Raw genomic sequence first — 18,575 nt, forward strand, 5'->3', positions numbered from 1 at the left:
CCTCAAGTAATCGTTGAGTTCTAAAATCCCCGATATCACTCCATTTATGTTGGAATACATTACATTTCGCTCATATGTAAGTTTCTTTAGTCCTTTCTTGCTGTACTTTTCTGGGTTATGAACCACTTCCTCAGTCTCATATCCAAGATTCTCCAGTGTGTGTGTGTGTGTGTGTGTGTGTGTGTGTGTGTGTGTTTTTTTCACGAATGTTACAAGGCGGGACGCATGTAACTTATCTTTCGAGAGGGAGAGGGGGAGGGAGGAAAGGGAGATGGGGAGGGAGGGAATGGAGAGAGAGAGAGAGAGAGAGAGAGAGATGGGAACAGTCTATGCCATTGGGGAATTTTAGACACAAGGCAGGACGCATATAGCTTATCTTTAGTGATTGGTGGAGACAAGGATGGTGGGAGGAGCACTAGGATTTTAAAGACAGCATATGGCATGTATAGTTGGTATCCAACACACTATACGGAACAACTGAACTGAAGAAAGCTCAGAAAAGAAATATGACGCCTACGTAGGCATCACCGTATATGCTACTGGGGCTTCATGACGCCTACATAGGCGTCACCGTATTGTAGGGGTTAAGGATAAGTTGAGTATGTCAGGGTAAGTTAGGTTAGCTTATGTTAAGTTGTTTAGGTTAGGATAAGTTAAGTATACTGTATGTCAGGTTAAGTTAGGTTAGTTTACATGAATTTGTTTATGTTTGATTATGTTAAGTTAGTTTACATGAAGTTGTTTATGTTAGATTACATTAAGTTAGTTTACATGAAGTTGTTTATGTTAGATTATGTTAGACTAGATTATGTTAAGTAGGTTAGGTTAGATTAAGTAAGTAAAGAAAAAAAAAAGAAAGAAAAGGTATTCAAATAGTGTGACTAGCTATAGCATAAATGCCGAATTTAATGCCAAAAAATTGTACTGCTATGACATGTATCATTTTATTACTGATATATTGCTTAATGGAAATTACCTGTAGTAACATCATGAAGTGCTGGGAAGCCATCCCGGAGCTCTGTGGTTATCTTCTCGAATATCTTCCTCTTGTACACTTTCTTTAAAAATTTCTCGTCTCTGTGATCCCAGACACATCTATTTGGCCGGACTCTATCCACCAGCTACATCTCGGCGTTTCTGCACCACTGGAATTTTGTCTTTTCTGCTATGGTACTTCCTTTGCAGGTCAGGTGTAGGTCAGGAAGCGATGCATGGCCCATGTTATGACTCAAACTATCGACATGATATCTATATTTCATCTTTCTACATTGATGAAATATTTAATATTTCAATATAAGAAAATATTTCTGTTCTTTTTAAATAACATGAAAGGTTTTATATTGCATATTTCATGATTACTTTTCGATTGGGATAGCATACAAGGAACTGGGATGGATATGAAGCCATCCCAACTTGGTTCCGTTAATCCCGGGCAAGTTCAAGCAATCTGGAGCGGATGTTCCTGGTTCCGCGTATCATAGGCCAGTGTGATAGGGCCTTAAGGGTTTCGCTAAGCTGGATTTCGCTAAATTCGGGGGCTTACTGTATATATACATATATATATATATTGTTACGTACGCCACGGCTGCGGTTAACTGCTACAGCTCACCTGAGTGTTATTTTGGCAAAATCGCCAACTTTGTTACGGTCACTACAGTGGGAAATATAAAACTCCACAGAGCCCCTACTACTATAACTCACAGCTGCCGTAACCCTCAGGTTCTTTCAAGGTCGCCAACAGTGTATAACTTCCCCCCACTGTAATGGAATCTCCTTAGCAACTCCTTCTCCTCCTGTACCCAACCAAGTAGAATTTATAAATGGTAGAGGTTATGTGTAACAGGGCGAGGCCTTAATACCCCCTAGAGAAACCGCCCACAAGGACAATTCCACCCACTTCTCTATAAAGTATTAATGCCTCTCCGCATGCCTTGTCCACAGACGGTGATGAATCACAGACTGGGACAACACACGCAATGTATATATTACTATACTATCCTACTACGACAAGTGCTTCCTAACACCTGTCAGACTGACACCCCTAGCCTACGACTACTACAATATATGAGGTGTACAGCACATCCGGTGGTGTACACACGAGCCCAAACACCACCTACGGGTGACAACAGCCATACACGGAGTCCAGATACTCGTCACAGACAAGTCTGACGGATGAGATCTACGCACCACTGGCCTGCAGTATGAAGCTTCTCAGCTTTTCACTAGCGTGCATAGCTACAACCACTACAATACAGTATACTACTGGTACTACACAAAAGATGATGGGGGCACACAGCCGCCCACCAAACCCCACTGGTGACTACAGCCACCAACAGCAACAACGGGACGAAACAATAACGCGTCCCTCCGCATTGCCACACCCGAGTGGACGAACGCACAAGAAATCCAGCCAAACTTACTACACCTCTCCTAGAGCAACAAGCCCGTTGCTCTAACAGTCACGGTCTACCCAGTAGCAAGCCAGCTACTCAAAAGGAGGGCACAACTCCCAGACCGAGGACTAATGAGTACCACGAAAAACCGAGCCAACACGCATCTCTCTCACTGTGCCAGACCGACGAGAGTGGTGTCTATCTCCGCTGAAGGCTCACTTGGTACTGAGGCGATGCTCGCAGGCACAACAGGATGGTGGAAACAAAGAGAGGGTGGTTGGCCGCACAGCGGAACAGCGACAGCCCGCCCTTGGGCTGCCATACAATGGGCATATAATAGAATAATAAATTAAAGGGGAAACAAGGCAGTGCCCCTCACAATATATATATATATATATATATATATATATATATATATATATATATATATATAGTAAATATATATATAGTAAATATATATATATATATATATATATATATATATATATATATATATATATATATATATATATATATATATATATATATATATATATATATATATATATATATATATATATATATATATATATATATATATATATATATATATATATATATATATATATATATATATACACATATATATATATATATATATATATATATATATATATATATATATATATATATATATATATATATATATATATATATATATATATATATATATATATATATATATATATATATATATATATATATATATATATATATATAAACACACACACACACACATATATATATATATATATATATATATATATATATATATATATATATATATATATATATATATATATATATATATATATATATATATATATATATATATATATATATATATATATATATATATATATATATTGCCTACTTTCACAGTTACTTACTTATGTTTAAAACCTCATAAACTACAAAACTATTCAGAGAAAAAGGCAGGTGTTATCTTTGTCAAGCTTTATGATACATTTCTGGATTAACAACATTGTTATATCCCTCCACATCTATTGTGGCATAAAAGTTGTTATAGTTGGTTCCATATATGAAGTCCGATTAGGATGGGGCAGGTCACGTCACTTACCTCTAGCCATACTGCCAAAGCAATCTTTATACAGTCGGCGCCTCTCGACGTGATCGCGCGCTAAACAACATACACATTATGATTTCAATTGAAAGAAATGGTCAAACTACAAGACAGAATGAAACATAAATTGTTGTTACGTTCACTGGTTAAACAGGTAAGATTGGCATCGGGGAGCCGGTGAACAATAACAATAAAAAAAAAACACTGCAGGTTCAACTGGTGAGGAAATGCAAAGGGGGCACTTTAAAAAGCTATTTTAATAACCCAATAATGAAACTGACACATACACATAGATATAACATTAAACATATGAAACTGACATACACATATACATATAACACAGAAATAAATACAACAATAAAGAACCCAACTTAATACCTAACAATAATACTAATCCTATATGGAGGCTGTTACGGTCCACCTGTAATATACTACACTACCATCCCCTCCTCCACTTGTTACCTCGTTCGCCACCTCTCCGCCTCCCCTTCCACGTCACCGTCTCGTGAACCTTCCACGTCACCGTCTCGTGAACCTTCCATGGCACCGTCTCATGAAGCCCGCTACTGTCCCGAAATTGGATTCACGCGGCCCCATTCGACTCAACTGGAAGTGTTAAGCCAGCTCTTGGCTTTCTGGAAGTCAGTGGAGGTCTAGGCCTCAACCAGTGAACACAACGCCTCTTGGACTACCGTGGAATCTACTTCACCCAGCACTTCACCACTGCAACTCCTCATAAGTATCACTTCCCCTCTTCCGTTTTTTCCACATTGCCTCCATATAGGATTAGTATTATTGTTAGGTATTAAGTTTGGTTCTTTGTTATATTTATTTATGTGTTATATGTATATGTGTATGTCATTTTCATGTTTCATGTTATATCTATGTGTATGTCAGTTTCATTATTGGGTTATTAAAATAGCTTTTTAAAGTGCCCCCTTTGCATTTCCTCACCAGTTGAACTTCCAGTGTTTTTTTTTTATTATTATTGTTCACCGGCTCCCCGATGCCAATCTTACCCGTTTAACCGGTGAACATAACAAGGCAATGTGGAAAAAATGGACGAGGGGAAGTGATACTTATGAGGTGTCGCAGTGTTGAAGTGCTGGGTGACGTAGATCCCACGGTAGTCCAAGAGGCGTTGTGTTCACTGGTTGAGGCCTGGACCTCGACTGACTTCCAGAAAGCTAAGAGCTGGCTTAACACTTCCAGTTGAGTCGAATGGGGCCGCATGAATCCAACTTCGGGAGAGTGGCGGGCTTCATGAGACGGTGATGTGGAGGGTTCATGAGACGGTGCTGTGGAAGGTTCATGAGACGGTGCCGTGGAAGGTTCATGAGACGGTGACGTGGAAGGGGAGGTGGAGAGGTGGTGAACGAGGTCGCAAGGGGCAGGAGTGATCTGGCGTCCAGACCACTGGCTCCGAGGAGAGGAATGCCTTGAGATGTTGTAAGGCTTGGTCACAGGTCGGGGTCCAGTGGAAGGGGATGGAAGTGCTGATAAGGTCCGTCAGGGGGGCGGCCAAGGTGGAGAACTTCCTACAGAATCGTCTGTAGAAACCAGCCATCCCCAAGAACCTCATAAGAGCTTTCCTGGTGGTAGGGACAGGGAAGCCAAGGATGGCCTCTACGTTGGCTCTCCTGGGGTAAACCTTCTTCACCACATGTCCCAGGTAGATCACCGTAGACTTCCCGAAGGTGGACTTGGCCAGGTTGATTGTAAGCCCGGCTTCCTGCAACCGACCCATCAGCCTACGGAGACGGGTCAGATGTGTCACCCAGTAGTCCGAAGTCACCACCAGGTCATCCAGATAGGCAGATGTTCCCTCCAAGTCCTGGGTGATGTAATTTATAGCCCTCTGGAAGGTGGCGGGAGCATTAGACAAGCCGAAGGGCATCACTGTGTACTGGTATAGTCCGAAGGGGGTGATGAAGGCGGATGTTATTCGGGCCTCGTCCGAGAGGGGAATCTGGTATTAACCTTTAAGTAAATCTATAGTGGTTACAAATTTGGCTACTCCTATACTATCTATAAGGTCCTCTATCAAGGGCAATGGGTAGGAGTCTGGCACCGTCACTTTATTTAATTTCCTGTAGTCTGTGCAAAATTGACTACTACCATCTGGCTTAGATGTTAATAGGCAGGGAGAAGCCCAGGGGGATATACTAGGTTCTGCAAGGTGATGAGAAAGCAGATAGTCTACCTCTTTTTTCATCGTCTTTTTTAATGGGTGAAATGCAATAGGCGGGTTGTCTTATAGGCTTGATCTCATTAGATATTAAAGTTATATCATGTTGGATAGTAGTACAAAGTCCTGGAAGGTCACCTGTGGTTTCTGAAAAGTCTAGCAATAACTTTTTAAGATCAGACTGTTGTGAAGGTGTTAAGGAAAGAAAAACCTCATCAAGGTTGGACATGATTTGGCTGTTTGAGGGGCGTCCTTTAGGTGATGAGAAGAGGAATTCGATGTTGGACTCTTCCTCGGGGGGCACAGGACCAAACTCCTTCCTTACCAGACATACAGGTACAGTGTGAGACAAGTCGTCCTCTGGTTCTCTGGAGTGGTAAGGTTTCATTAGGTTAATATGAACTATAGTCCGACTCAAATATGAAGGCCGCTGAAGGGGGAGACCTAACGGGGATTCCCCGGCTGCAGCGTCGCCAAGCATCGTAGCACATGTTTCGATCTCATTATTAACTTACATCTTAATGAACTGTCATAAAAGTGTATTCCTCTGAATTTCTAATAAGGATGTACAGAGAGCTTTGAATATTGTTTTAGTGTAATGAAGACAATGATTTTCTATAGATACAACAAAATGTAGCACCACTGCTCTCCAGCGTTGCTACTTTTCAAGGTTGGACATGGGTGAGGTCAGCCTCCCTGACCGCTGATAATCCAGGTCAAATCGAGTCACTCCTCCCCTCCCTGTCGCTCAGGATGGAAGGTGAATATCTAGTCCGCGCTACTCGCCATCGCAACCTTCATTGTCAAGAGAAATTAATTATTTACAGCGTCAACAAGTTCTGCTTAGAGGATTCTTTTATTATCAATGTGGAGGACACTTCTGACGAAGAACTGTCTGATTAAATAGCTGAGAGAGGATTATGCCTACAGGGTAAAACCTCTATAAAAAAAAAAACCTTAACTCTTACCTCATGGGTGGTGTGGAAAAAGAGTAAAATAAAACAACAAAAAAGATGCACGTCTACTTGTCTATTTTAGAGAGAGAGAGAGAGAGAGAGAGAGTGTGTGTGTGTGTGTGTGTGTGTGTGCATCACAGGAGAACCAATACGTAAACTGTTGAAAGACTCACGCAAGCAGGATTACACACACACACACACACACACACACACACACACACACACACACAAACGTGCATGAGAGAACTATATAGTAATAAGAAACAAGAGGAAGTAGCAACAAGCCACAGAGAGAGAGAGAGAGAGAGAGCGGGAGAGATGGGTGTTTCTCCACACTTCAGTGTTAATCCTTTAATTAGGGCTGCGACGTTTGGCGACGCCGCTACCGGGGAATCCCCGATAGGTCTCCCCCCCTCAGTGGCTTTCATATTTGTGTCGGACTATAGTTGGGAATCCTTATGACGGTCAGGAGTGTGGACCATATAGTTTAATGGACTTAGTTTTTGAGCCACAACATAAGGTCCCATGAACTTACTGTGAAGAGCATTGCCTGGAGTGGGGAGAAAAGTAAAACCTTGTCTCCTGGTTTGAAACTTCTCATGACTGATTTGGGAAGAGAATTTTGTTGCATTTTAGTTTAAGATTTGAGGAAGTTTGATTTAGCAAAAGATCTGACCACTGATTTTATTCTTAAGGTTACTGATGTAGTCAGATACACTGGGGCTTGAAGGAGTATTTTGAGTAAACCATTGATCCTTTAATATTTTGAGAGGCCCCCTGATCTGTCTACCATAGAGTAATTCAAAAGGGCAGTAACCTAAAGAATCTTGAAGAGATTCTCTTAAAGCGAAGAGAAGGAAAGAGATACTTTCATCCCAGTCTCCTTGATGCTCCAAGCAATACTTCATCATGGATTTTAATGTTTGGTGAAACCACTCCAGACAGCCTTGGGATTGGGGCTGGTAAGCCGAGGAGGTTACATGGTCGATGTTTAGCTCATTCACTTTCTGTTGGAAAAAATTGCTAGTGAAATTGCTACCCTTGTCAGACTGAATTTGTTGTGAAATTCCTACCGAGGTGAAAAAGTGTATTAGATGTTTTACAATGGTCTTTGATGTGATGTTCTTAAGAGGGAATGCTTCAGGGTACCTGGTAGTGGGATCCACGAGGGTTAACAAATACTGATTCCCTCGTTTGGTTTTGGGTAAGGGCCCTACGCAGTCTAGAACGATCTTTTCGAAGGGCTCCGTCTGAACTGGAATAGGCGTCAGAGGAGCTGGCACAAGGCGTTTGTTAGGCTTACCCACAATTTGACATATGTGACATGTTTTTACATAGTGTGACACATCCTTTTTCATTCCTGGCCAAAAAAAATGTTGCAGAGCCTTCTTGTAGGTTTTTTGGATGCCTAGATGACCTGACAATCCATCATGAGCTAGTTCTATAATGGCTGGTCTTACAGACAAGGGGATGACAATTTGATGTATTTCTGACCAGGTGTCTAGTTGTTTCAGTTCAGGAGGTGTGTAGGCACACATCAAGACTCCTTCCTGATAATAAAAACAAGGCAATTTAGACATATCCTTTGTCTCGCTGGCAACATGCCTGATCTTAGCCAAAGTGAGATCCTGTTCCTGAGCATTAATCAAATTCTCCTTTGAAATGATGTTATTGTACAAGTTGTCAGTATAGGCAATCATTGGTGGAGGAGGTGGTGAAAGGGCAGGGGACTTGGACTGAGACCTGGTGACTGCACACACTGGGAAGGGGAAGAAGTGAGGGGATGTTTCATCCAGGGTCTTAGTGGGACTTTCTGTTAAGGGAGAATCAAGAACAATTAAGTTTGGAACAGCCAAGTTACCCGCGAGATTGTTACCCAGTACAAGATGTACCCCTGGTACTGGCAGTTCACCAGGTTTAATGGCTACCACAACCTCTCCTGAAATGAACGGGCACTGTAAGCTAATGTTAGCCAAGGGATAGGAGAGCTGTGATTCGAGACCTGTAAGGATCACCTTCTCCCTAGTGAAAGCCTGTTTGATGTTAAAACATCACCGGCTCCCCGATGCCAATCTTACCAGTTTAACCGGTGAACGTAACATTGTGGATACTTATTAACTTACCTTTTATTTACTAATGGGGTATCCTTTTCTTTTTTTTCACTTCCTTCAAACAACTAGGGAGAGAATCCGCGAGCTTCATCACCGTTTCTCGTGGTGTGCTGCTCCAAGCTTGACGAAGTGCTCTCTCTAATTTTGGCAGTGTGGAGGTGTCTTCGTTTCTCAGCTTTCCCTTCACGATAGCCCAGAGGTTCTCAATGGGTGATATGTCTGGACTGTTGGCCGGCCATCAGAAACAGAAATGCACTCTACCTCACTTGCAGCAAGCCATTCCTTGACAATGTGTTCGGTGTGGCATGGGGCACTGTCCTGCTGCAGCACCTCAGCACCAGTCACTGCAAAACAGTCAGCCAGATGAATGTCTAAAAGACTGCGGTAGACGTCCTTGGTGACTAACTGGCCTTTAAGGAAGACATGCAGCTCAGCCACGCCCCATATGAGAATGCATCCCACACCATAAAGGTGGGAGGGTGTTTAGTAGACTTGGCGGTAAACTTTGGTTGGTATGGGTCTGATCCTTTCCGACGCCACACCATCTTGCCTTTTGTGTCACTGACTCTGAATGCTGATTCATCAGCCCACAAGACTTTCCTCCACTCATCTAGAGTCCATGTGCTGTATTTACGTGCAAATGCCAGCCTCTTTTTTCGTTGTGCCTCAGAAACGAAAGGCTTATTGCGAGCACGATATTTTTTAAATTCTAATTTTTTCTGGATATTTTTCTGTATCATTCTTACACTGACTTCCTGGAGAAGTGCTGGATTTTGTTCCTTAATCTGTCATGCTGTAAGGTTGGGATTTCCATCCAACTGGCGCCTTATGTGAGTCAGAGTTCTGTCACTAATCTTAGGTTGCCATCGCCCACCATGTTTGTGGTAGGGAATCTCACGCTCTCCAGACACCTTAAATTCTAACACGAGGTGGCGGACTGTCACTGGGCTCACACCTGTTTCGAGACTAATTTCCTTGGTTTTTCACTTTAATCTATAGGCCTTAATCACTTCCACAATATCATATTCACTGAGCGTTGCCAGGAGGGGTGGACGCCTGAGGCTGCCAAGAGGGTGGGCAGGTTGAGTGTTGTGATGGCCAGGGCAGAGAGCCGGGAGTGTAATGCTGTATGTTGAGAGAGGAGGCGTGGGCATTGTAGCAGGAAATGTTCCATGGCCTCAGCGGTAGTCCTACACCAAGGGCAGAAGTGGTCACGAGACAGTCGACGTATGCGATGCAAGTAAGGAGTACGGTGTGGCCCAGGCGGAGGCGGGCAGAAAATGCATATACAGGCAACCCCCGTTTAACGAAGGGGTTACGTTCCTAGAAAACACTTCGTTAAGCAAACCGATTATAACAAGTTTAACCCCTGATTTGAACTTCCATTGAGAGTAAGCAAAGCGAGAGTGCATCACAGTACAGTAAAGGGTTTAATGAAAGTAGAAATTATGATGTTAAACATTTAGGTAGTTTAATGTAAGTCATTATAATGTACACTAATGTATATATGTACGTAACTTTATAATGTTGATGATCTTAACCCCTTCAATACGGTGACGCCTATGTAGGCGTCATGAAGCCCCAGTAGCAAATACGGTGACGCCTACGTAGACGTCATATTTCTTTTCTGAGCTTTCTTCAGTTCAGTTGTCCCATATAGTGTGTTGGATACCAACTACACACGCCGTATGCTGTCCTTGAAATCCTAGTGCTCCTCCCACCATTCTTGTCTCCACCAATCACTAAAGATAAGCTACATGGGTCCCGCCTTGTGTCTAAAATTATCCAATGGCATAGACTGTTCCCATCTCTCTCTCTCTCTCTCTCTCTCTCTCTCTCTCTCTCTCTCTCTCTCTCTCTCTCTCTCTCTCTCTCTCTCTCTCTCCATTCCTCCTCCATCTCCTTTCCTCCCTCCCCATCTCCTTCCCTCCTCCCCTCTCCCTCTCGAAAGATAAGGTACATGCGTCCCGCCTTGTAACATTCGTGAAAACACACACACACACACACACAAATACAAAACAACAAATTTTCTAATCTCTCTCTCTCTCTCTCTCTCTCTCTCTCTCTCTCTCTCTCTCTCTCTCTCTCTCTCTCTCTCTCTCTCTCTCTCTCTTGTTTCCCTCTCCTTTCCTCCCTACCCCTCTTCCTCTCGATAGATAAGCTACATGCGTCCCGCTTGTGTCTAAAATATTAGCAAATGTCACTCTCTATCTCTCTCTCTCTCTCTCTCTCTCTCTCTCTCTCTCTCTCTCTCTCTCTCTCTCTCCGAAGAGAGAAGCGTCCACTTTCCTCTTCGAAGGTGATATAGTGACTAAAAAATAGCAGCATAATACACAAAGACGACAAGTATGACAAGCTTGCACGAGTTTCCCCTCTCGGGCGCGCGGCACTACCACCCGTATATCAAACAGGCTGGCTTTTTTAACATCCGGCGCGAAGGGGTTAACTTTATGAAGGGAGGGAGAGGGAAACGGGAAAGACACTAACCGGCAACCTGTGGAATGTAAACAAAGTGCGCATCATGGTACCGCATACAAAACTTATGTACCACATTTCCACAAGGCTTTCCATTTTATCCATTGTAGAGTCACGAGTTCAGGTGGTTCTTTTAGCTTGCAAGGAAGATGAGGTCTCACCAGCCTTCTTAATAGAGTCTGCTGTCTTGAAAATAGTAGACAGTAGATGGAGTCAAGATGGTGGCGAGCAATGTCATTAGTTTTCTGGCCTCTCTCGTCTCTGTGAATAATACCCAGATTCACTTCGAGGAACGTTACGCCACATTGCAGGGCGTTTTGGTGGTAAGGTGAACTAGGGAAGATGAGCTGCTAGTGACGCTGTTATGTTTTGACTGGGGAGCGAGTGGTGCGCGTGATCTTGATCTTGATCTTGATGCTACAGGTGACGCACAATTCTTCTGAGTCAGGCCTTTGTATCATACAAGGCAGCACCTGTTATCCTCCCCACTCATGACGAATACAGTAAATATTAATGTTTATATTAACAGCAAGTTATTAAACCAAGTGTCAGAATGTAGATTTCTGGGCATAATGATAGATCAAAAGCTAAAATGGAGATCACAAATTAATGAGCTTATTGTTAAAACTAATAAACTAACGAATTATATACAAGATAAGAAATAATCTTTCTCTTCATTGTATAAGACAAATATATATATATATATATATATATATATATATATATATATATATATATATATATATATATATATATCATTAGGGTACACAAATTTTTTGTATTGTTCTGCCATTTGGGGGGGAGCCGGCAGTACCATCATGGACAATATTTTTGTTGCACAAAAGAAGCTACTGCGAGTCATGTCATTTAGTCATCGTTCAGCCCATTATTTAATGACCTTAGATTACTAAAACTAAGTGACATAATATCTCTCCAGACTAACATCTTTGTTCACAAGTCAATATATTCATGACAGTCAGACGACACATTCCACTTCATGTCTAACAAGCCTAATACCCGCAGACCATATGATTTAAAGCTCTCGCTGTGTTGAACATCCCACGCACAGCAATATGTCACAACCAGAGGTGTCAATGAGTGGAACCAGCTACCAGAACAACTTAGAAATATTAAATCACCTCAAATTTTTAAGAACAAGATAAAACAATTTTTCCTTAATAAATATTAGGGACTTTTATTTATTGCTCTGTATTATTATTATTATCATAACAATTATTATTATTATTGTTATTATTATTATTATTATTATTATTATTATTATCATTATCATTATAACTATTATTATTATTATTATCATTATTATTATTATTATTATTATTATTATTATTATTATTATTATCATTATCATTATTATAGTATCATTATTATCATAGTATTATATTTTTATTATTAATATTGTAATATGTGATTGTTAATTTTATATAATTTCTCATTATTATTAGTATTTTATTATTTATTACTGTATTGTTTATTATTGTTTTATTGTAAATTGTTTTATTATTATAGTACATTTACTATTATCATTATTATTTATTATTATTATTATGATTATTATTATTATTATTATCATTATTATTATTATTATTATTATTATTATTATTATTATTATAGTATTATTATCATTATAGTATTATATTTTTTATTATTATTGTAATGTGATTGTTATTATTTGTATAATTTTCAGTATTTATTATTTTATTATTTATTAATGTATCATTATTATTAATTCATTCATTGTTTGATCTGCTGCAGTCTCTGACGAGACAGCCAGACGTTACCCTACGGAACGAGCTCAGAGCTCATTATTTCCGATCTTCGGATAGGCCTGAGACCAGGCACACACCACACACCGGGACAACAAGGTCACAACTCCTCGATTTACATCCCGTACCTACTCACTGCTAGGTGAACAGGGGCTACACGTGAAAGGAGACACACCCAAATATCTCCACCCGGCCGGGGAATCGAACCTCGGTCCTGTGGCTTGTGAAGCCAGCGCTCTAACCACTGAGCTACCGGGCGTGTGTTTTAATGTAAATTGTTTTGTTATTGTACGTTTACAATTATTATTATAATTATTATATTATTATATTATTATTATTTTAATATTTCATTGCATGTTATTATGTTTATTTTTCTTTACTATTATTTATCATTTATCATTATCTATTGTTTCTATTACTATTATTCTATTTGTCATAATCATCCACTACTGTATTTATTACTGCATTTATTACATATGTGTTATGTATATGTATATTTGGTTGTAGAAGTGAAATTTAGTTAGGAAATCTTTAATTTACTTGTTTGTAAATATATGTATAGTAATTAGGCCTCCTCAACTAACCGCGTCTGCTTAACATAAATTTCAAATAGGTCTGTAAAAGAGCTTATGCTCAACAGACCGAGGGAATTCTTCACATTTTGTATCGTACTGATTTTAATGTACTCATAAAGGCCCAATAAATGTATCAGTATCAGTATCTTGATCTTGATCTTGATCTTGATACTACAGGCGACTCGGGATCACTCCTGAGCCGGGCCTCTGGATCGGCAGCTCCTGTAGACGACAAAAAAAGGCACACAGAAAAAAAAAGGAAAAAAAAGAAAAAGGAAATCTGTGTTGTCCACGAGAGGCTTGATCTTGATCTTTATTCTACAGGTGTCTCAGGATTTCTCTTGAGGCAGGCCTTAGTACCAGCAGCTCCTGATGTATTCAAAAGCCTGTCTGCTTGCATGATACGGTGGGGCTTTCAAATTTGGAAAAAATTACCTGGATAAAACTTCGTTAAAGCTAGTTTGGTTTTCGTTAAACGAGCAGATGGTAGTAAAATGAAACCTTCGTTGCAGCAAAATTTCGTTGTGTGAACTTTCGTTAAACGGGGGTTACCTGTATATATATATATATATATATATATATATATATATATATATATATATATATATATATATATATAAATAAACATGTTTTATTTGTCTTATAAGTTCATAACCACGAGAAAATGCAGGGAAGAAACGGGAGTGGGGGAGGAAGCATGGGAGAAATTTTAAGTTACTCCTAACAACGTTTTCTATGAAAGTACTCACTTCCAACAGATGGCAGCACCATCGCTGTCCTCCAAACTTTAACCCACACCAAAACTTCCTCTCTGTATATTCCTTGGGGTGCTGCAATGAAAATGACAAATACGCAAATTTGCCTCGCGCTCAGCCGCGATCACGTCGAGAGGCGCCGACTTTACGTGCTATTTGAAAGAGATTTTTTTATGTATGCTGTATATACTAAAGAAAGCCACGCAGTACAGTGAGTTTAGGATTATAACAACGGTTTATATGAATTCTATGACGTGGCATAGGTTTTTTTTCTAATGTTGCCACAATTTGGTAGTGTTGGTCGACGTGTCCCCTTGAGTCTCTCATCCGGGTTGTGTCAGGTCACGTTGAAAATGAATATTAAAAAAAATAATGTGTGTGTGTGTATATATATATATATATATATATATATATATATATATATATATATATATATATATATATATATACAGGCAATCCCCGTTTAACGAAGGTTCACACAACGAAATTTCGCTATAACGAAGGTTTCATTTTAATACCATCTGCTCGTTTAACGAAAACCAAACTCGCTTTAACGAAGTTTTATCCAGATATTTTTTTCCAAATTTGAAAGCCCCACTGTATCATGCAAGCTGACAGGCTTTTGAATACATCAGGAGCTGCTGGTACTAAGGCCTGCCTCAGGAGAAATCCTGAGACACCTATAGAATAAAGATCAAGATCAAGCCTCTCGTGGACAACACAGGCTCTGCCGATACAAAGGCCTGACTCAGAAGAAAGTCTGTGTTACCTGTAGCATCAAGATCAAGATCAAGATCACACGCACCCCACACTGCCCAGTCAAAACATAACAGCGTCACCAGCAGCTCATCTTCCTTAGTTCAACTTACTACCAAAACACCCTGCAATGTGGCCTAACGTTCCTAAGAAGACCAGGAAGTGTCTTACTCTCGAAGTGAAGCTGGGTATTATTCACAGACAAGAGAGAGGCCAGAAAACTAATAACATTGTTTCCACCATGGCTTGACTCCATCTACTGTCTACTATTTTCAAGTCAAGATACTCTATTAAGAAGGCTAGTGAGACCTCATCTTCCTTGCAAGCTAAAAGAACCACCTGAACTTGTGACTCTACATGGATAAAATGAAAAGCCTTGTGGAAATGTGGTACATAAGTTTTGTATGCAATACCATGATGCGCACTTTGTTTACATTCCACAGGTTGCCGGTTAGTGTCTTTCCCGTTTCACTCTCCCTCCCTTCATAAAGTTAAGATCATCAACATTATAAAGTTACGTACATACATACATTAGTGTACATTATAATGACAAATTAAACTACCTAAATGTTTAACTTCATAATTTTTACTTTCATTAAACCTTTTACTGTACTATGATGCACTCTCACTTTGCTTACTCTCAATGGAAGTTCAAATCAGGGGTTATACTTGTTATAATCGGTTCGCTTAACGAAGTTTCGCTTAACGAAGTGTTTTTTAGGAACGTAACCCCTTCGTTAAACAGGGGTTGCCTGTATATATATATATATATATATATATATATATATATATATATATATATATATATATATATATATATATATATATATATATATATATATATATATATATATATATATATATATATATATATATATATATATATATATATATATATATATATATATATATATATATATATATATATATATATGAGAGAGAGAGAGAGAGAGAGAAGGCTTGTGGATAGGCAGGTAAGCAGACAATAATTTTAAGATGGTATTTGATGGTTGAGCAGGCAACGCCACACTCATGGGAATTCCAGAATCTACCACACCTAGAACGGATTTCATAGATGGAACAGACTATAGGGCAGGCTTAATCAGTATTTCCTTTATGGTATCAGTATCATCTATAGTATTTTATTAACATATGTATTCAAGTCATTTACCTTCCTCTCAAAAATACTACTTACAGATGGACATTTTTTCTGTTCACAGGATATCAGTACTGTAGATGGACAGCCTTCTATCTCTGTGGCAGAAGAAGGTGTCCTCGTAGATGACTTTGGGGATATCATTCTTCACACAGATGGTAGCGCAGCTGCTGTCAGTGACACTGCTAGTAACAATGATGGAGGATTTGAGACTCCATCGCCTGCGCTGACAAGCTTGGCATCAAGCATTTCAGTGCAAGAATTCCAAGATGACAAGTTATCACCATGTATGAAGAGAAACAGAAGAGCAAAGGCTTATGGTAAAGCCCTTGAATTTGCAATGAGGATGACGACCCAGCTGCCACCACCACCACCACCACCCCGTACATTCTCCAATAATATTTGCTACGTTATCGATGACCTTATTAGTGGCCTCCCTTCTTTTATACAACATGATGTTGGAATGGAGGTCATAAATAGTGTAATTGAGGTCATCAGAAAAGCCAAAATAGCTGATAATTTGTATGATGTCTCCAATTAATTAGATTTAACCCGAAAACTGCTGTACGCCTTCTGGGTGGCTTGGCGGCAAACTGCTGTATGCCTTCTGGAAGTGCTCTTTTTAAACAGGCACCATAAAGTTCCTGTGATTTGTATTTCTTTGAAATGATTTTTTTGTGTTCTAATAACCTTTCTTTTAGTAATTTATATCCTTCTAATAAGAATTTGGTTATTTGTATCATATTTATAAAGGAAAACAATGAAATCACTATGTTTTTATTTTATTTAGTCGACATTGCATTCCTTTCATAGATATTAGAGTTTGAGTCTCATGTATGGTAAGAGGAAGCTATAGTTTAGTAGTATAGAAGTTGTTTTTGTATAATAGAAAAGTGATAAAGCGAATAAGATTATGGAAACAAGACCATCTTCATTAGACGTTTGTAACACTGTCAGACGTGTCGGCCCGGCCCGCACCGCGCGTCATGAGTCATGACTCATCCTCTCTCTCTCTCTCTCTCTCTCTCTCTCTCTCTCTCTCTCTCTCTCTCTCTCTCTCTCTCTCTCTCTCTCTCTCTCTCTCTCTCACACACACACACACACACACACACACACACACACACACACACACACACACACACACACACAGATATATAGTATGATATGTATGTTATTGTGGCTTACACGGAACTAATATTTCGTTACTTTATTTATTGTGAACCAAGCAAAGGGGTATTTTTGTTTCACTTATTTATTTTGAACAAAGTGTGTGAGAGAGAGAAAAAAAAATTGTAAAATAATAGGAGGCTAGAGCAATATTTCGCATTACCATTACCAGTGCATATGCCTTTTTATTTGACCAGTTTATCCATTCCATATGTATGTTATTTACTCCATATACTTTGATACCATTTACTTTATTTGCGATTCAAAATATTAGTGTCAGAATAATGGAAAGAATATTACTTATACGGAAATTGCCATTATAGAAATAAAATACTTTTGTTTTATCATTTATTTCTCTTGAAGCAAGCAAGAAAGAGAGAGAGAGAGAGAGAGAGACAACATTCGAGCATTAACAACACTGTCCCGTCGACGAACAGTGGCAACAAGCAGTCTGTGTGTATCCCCCCTGCCGCCTCCCCCTAGCTCCCCCCACCCATCCCGCTCTCCACAATGCCTCCAGATACTGCCAGAAATCCATTTTTGTGGCGAAAAATACTTAGAAATATGGTAGCTACAGTAAATTTTGTTACAGAATTGTTAAATGAAGTAACTGTGACACATCTTTTTAAAGTATATATCTTTCATTGAAAGTCAATCTTTCGCTGATTTAGCCGCACCAGGAGACACCCTCTGAATGTGAATGCCGCAGTTTACGGGTTAATAAAAAGTGTTTCTAAAATTAAATCTTTTATTTCTGTAACTTGTGTTCACATATACATACATACAACACGCACATACACACATACACAACAAACACACAGCCTAATGTAGGAAGCACATCCTATCTTCCCAGGGTACACTAGCTTCATTATTAAAATAGTCTCTAAATGTATCCCTGATTTCCTTGGCCTCCCGTGTATTCCCTCTTGCTAGCAATGGCAGCCTTCCAAGTGCCTCAGGAGGATGCTGGTGCCACTGACCTTGATGGAAGTTAAGATTATGCACATCCTCCCTGTCTACCATGTCTGCTAACACATACTACTGCTTGGAGCTAACTCTTAGGTAGTTATGCAATGTGACATCAGCAAGTGCAATGTCCTTAGTTGTGGTAGGAGATGTTCTGATGGGTGATCTAA

General features: G+C 39.6%; 1 long non-coding RNA gene across 1 annotated transcript in view; it reads left to right on the forward strand.

Annotated features, from left to right (window-relative positions):
- Positions 1 to 18,329, forward strand: part of LOC123500369 — a 44,908-nt gene extending 26,579 nt beyond the window's left edge. The window contains exon 2 of the long non-coding RNA XR_006673300.1: positions 16,337 to 18,329. This is a non-coding gene — a long non-coding RNA (uncharacterized LOC123500369). The remainder of the gene's footprint in view (positions 1 to 16,336) is intronic.
- The last annotated feature ends 246 nt before the right edge of the window (positions 18,330 to 18,575 follow it).

The sequence above is a fragment of the Portunus trituberculatus genome, unplaced genomic scaffold (assembly GCF_017591435.1).
Source record: "Portunus trituberculatus isolate SZX2019 unplaced genomic scaffold, ASM1759143v1 PGA_scaffold_205__4_contigs__length_1045770, whole genome shotgun sequence".
Classification (NCBI taxonomy): domain Eukaryota; kingdom Metazoa; phylum Arthropoda; class Malacostraca; order Decapoda; family Portunidae; genus Portunus; species Portunus trituberculatus.